General features: G+C 42.1%; 1 protein-coding gene across 1 annotated transcript in view; it reads left to right on the top strand.

The window, feature by feature from the left end:
• The window catches only part of DUSP16 (dual specificity phosphatase 16), a 29894-nt gene that overhangs the window by 13308 nt on the left and 12799 nt on the right, over positions 1-3787 (top strand). The gene's annotated exons all lie outside the window — the stretch shown is intronic.

Below are 3787 nucleotides of genomic sequence, written 5' to 3'. Positions count from 1 at the left end.
TCTTCCGATAGATTTATTATTTGCAGAGGCTGGAATAGTAGTGGGATAAAGGGTGTTATTTGGAAACTAGCTCCTGAAGAAAAGAGTATTTTATCTTATTAAAGCAAACAGCACAGTGCTGCCGATAGCCCAGCTCCAGCTGGGGCAGGTAAGGAGACGTAAAGATGAAATTTCCCTTGATGCAAAGGTCATCCTCAAATTGCGGAATCTGAAACTAAACCAGTCTCATCTTTCTTTTAAGGCTCAGTTTTCTGGTCTGCATTCCCACCTGTACACTAAATTCATTTTCTTAATGTTTAAAGTTTGTTTTTTGAGGACAATCTGCTTCATTTACAGCAGAAGTGTGCAGGGGGTCTGAGTGCTTGAAGCACTTTTCTCATAAGAGGCTCCTCATGTAGGCTGTGCATAGACTTCAGCTTTGGGGACTCATGGGGGCCATCATCTGTGTTAGGAAACAGAGACACTTGAAATAAGTACCTTTTTTCTACGTATCTTTAGGTGCTGGATGTTTTTAATGTATCTATGTATGTATTTTTAAAAATAGCTATATTTTGTAAGTCAATACAAGCAAATAGTAATGAGCGCAGTTCCTTAGAACAGAAGTTAGGTTCATAAGGAGATGACAACTGAGTGATCCTATGCATGGATGCTGTTGTTCCAGACCAGTGACACAATGTTTACAGCACTAGAAGAAATCATTAGTTTATCAGGATGCATATTACAGTGTGTTTTATTGGTGCGGGTTTTGGTTTTGGATTTTTAAAGCATTTTTTCAACATAGGTGCATAGAATCACAGAATGGTTTGGGTTGGAAGGGACCTTAAAGATCATCCAGTCCAACCCCCCCTGCCGTGGGCAGGGATGCCTCCCACCAGACCGGGTTGCTAGAATGTGTTTTATATTTGAAACAAGTCACTGATTTCACACTTTCTCAAGTCAGTTCACTGCCGATAGTAACACCAGGTTAAAATATGTGCAAAGGAAAGGAGGGCTCACTTGGGAGCATGCGTAAAGATAGGTAATATAATGTCAGACTTAACCTGATTTGAGAGTTTTGGGGTTGTAATTCATGTTGTAAAGATACTGAAGCAAGATCTTACTAGAAAAGCATAAGCAGAAAGAAGAAACATGATTTTGAAGGGATGAATGTCCCAGAGGAAGTGTTGAAGTATCTAATCTTGAATCACTTCAAGCTTGCCTTGACAGAGCCCTAGAAATAAAATAAAAAATGGCTCCTTACACTTATGATGACAGAGCGTGGGTTCCATCTCCCAAAATCTCAGTTTCTTTGCATATTAGCTTCTTGCTTAATTTCTTGTTGCAGTGTTCATACAGAAGTTAAACCAATCCATAGGTAGTTGAGAAAGTTAATGTTTTTGTTGTCGTTGAACTTTGCCCATGTAATCTTTCACAAAGAAAGCACAGGTGTCAACTCTTCTCTGTGTTTGTGCTGCTGCTTTGTAAGGGCAAAGAGTCACCTCTCCAATTCCAGCTGTGTCAGAGACAGGCTCCAGAAAACTGCCAACAAGCTTCTCAAGAAATAAAGAGTGAGCAAATGAAACCAAAGACCGATATTTGACTTCTCCTTCTTCCCCCAGCCTCTCAAGGAACTGCTGGGCACCATATCTAACATTAAATTTAATCTGAGAGGCATATAATGCCTATAAATTCAAGGATTGCCCCTAGGCCCTTCATTGTAGGGGTATGGCTCTGCGATGGGCAGTGCCTTGGCTTAGCACCTGCCCTGCCCATCCCATACAGTCCTACCTCACCCTTATATTCTCATGATGAGCGTTGTCATAGTTGTACAAAATTGCTTACCTAACAAAATAGACAAATGATTTATTTTTTTTGTAAGCCAGGAGACTGAACAGGAATCAGTGTTCATAAAACTTGTGTTTGAAAACTGCTTGCTGGCTTTTTTTGGTTACCAGGTCAAATGGGCAGTTACACACATGGCTATGACCTTGGGCTTTTTCTACATTAACTAAAGGTATGAATTTTAAAATCCAAAGAACAGGCATAATTCAGGCAATGGTAATGCACACCTTGACACAACAGAACATTATCTTATTCCTGAATAATTTTAATTCCCATCTTCACACTGTAATAACAGCAAACGTAGCATTTGGCAGATTTAGCAAGTTAATGCTTCACTTTCTTGATGATAGAAACGTGCCTTATTCTGAACAGGTTATAATTATTCTTCCTTAACTTAAAATTCCACTTGTCTCTGTGAGGGAGGGAGGAAATAGCTGGGGACTTTCACTGTGGTTTGTGCCTTTCACCCTTACTGGTTAGCTGTTAAGTGGTGAAAACAGTCAAGAAAAGCCTGTAAAATGGTGATTTAAGCAGCTGCCTCCAGTTCCCCTTCAGACTAGTTTGTGAAGATGAAGTGTGAGAATGAGCTGAACTTTGGGTTTAGCTAGGCCTGGGAAAAGCTCGCTAGCTTTGGTGAGGCCATGTTTAGTCAAAGTATAAGTTCATCACTGGGAGGTTTCTTCAGTTTTGTTTTCTAGTCATGGGTGAGGCCATTTGGACCACAGTTGGCAGCACAGATTTGTAACGCAGCCCTTGTGATGGGGGGAAAGCCAGGAACTGGCCGAGCAAGAAGAAGGGTCAGAGCCTGAGCTGCAGTAGAGCCTGAGCTGCAGTGTACATATTTGTGTCTTGAGCGGTCTCAGCCTCGCTTTTTACCCCTTCGTGCTCCGCAGCAGCTGTGCCATCCTGGTGCTGAAACAGCCTAGCAGCGTTTTTGATGGCCACTGGGATTGTGGGTGGATTTAAATGTGTTGCCAGTTATTCCACTCTCATTTTCCTAAGTGCTTTAATGCAGTGTTGGGAAATGGTAATGAAAATGTTTTAGAGCCATAATATGGATAGGGCCCAATAACTGGTGCAGATGGAGAACCAGCCAGCAGTAAAGGGAGCAGAGACTTGTGGAGTCCATGGCTGGACAAAGTCTTCCCCTGTAGACCCCCTCTGCCTCACCTTGAGATGGATACTTGAGATGGAGAAGCCTTGGCTTGGTGTGGTTTTGAAAGCTGAAAACTTTTCCAGTGTGTTGGATGAAATATATTAATTATGGAGCAGTGTAGAAAATAATAATGTAGGATTTTAAAAGCAAACATTAATAAACACATATTGATGCTTTTACCAAATTGAGTAAAGTGACCTTTTCTTAATGAAGTCTAATTGTAGACTTACACAGGAGAAGGAGGTGCTTAGAAAAGAGCTCTCTGAGGCGGAGAGGTGTTGTGGCTGGGGTTTTTTAAGTCTTATTTCGACATATCTTTAAGAATGGAAAGGAGCAACAAAACTTCTGAGGATCACAGAGAGAGAGAGAGAAATAAATGTTGCAGGCAGTGGGAATATGAAGCCAGGCCTTGCCTGCTGAGGGATGGTTCTGTATAGTCATAGAATCATAGAACGGTTTGGTCCTATAGGAAAGCTGGGAAGGGACTTTTTACAAGGGCAGGTAGCGATAGAATGAGGGGGAGTTGTTTTAAACTGGAAGAGGGTAGATCTATACTAGATACTAGGAAGAAATTCTTTACTGTGAGGGTGGTGAGACACTGGCACAGGTTGCCCAGGGAATTTGTGGATGTCATGGTACCTCCGGCAGAGGGACGTGTACAGTTCCTTGGTTAAGGCTTTCCTGCTGCCCCTTAACCCTTCCCCATCTCCTGCAACCAGTGCTGCTTTCTGAGAACTGGGATGCGTACCAGTACCTACAACACTGCATGCAAATGAAATGCCTACTGTTCCTCCCACAGGTGGGTTTGCC

Source organism: Mesitornis unicolor, unplaced genomic scaffold, assembly GCF_000695765.1.
Source record: "Mesitornis unicolor isolate BGI_N332 unplaced genomic scaffold, ASM69576v1 scaffold45708, whole genome shotgun sequence".
In the NCBI taxonomy this organism is placed as follows: Eukaryota; Metazoa; Chordata; class Aves; order Mesitornithiformes; family Mesitornithidae; genus Mesitornis; species Mesitornis unicolor.
The sequence above is the reverse complement of the archived record's forward strand: the minus strand, read 5'-3'. Positions and strand labels throughout refer to the sequence as shown.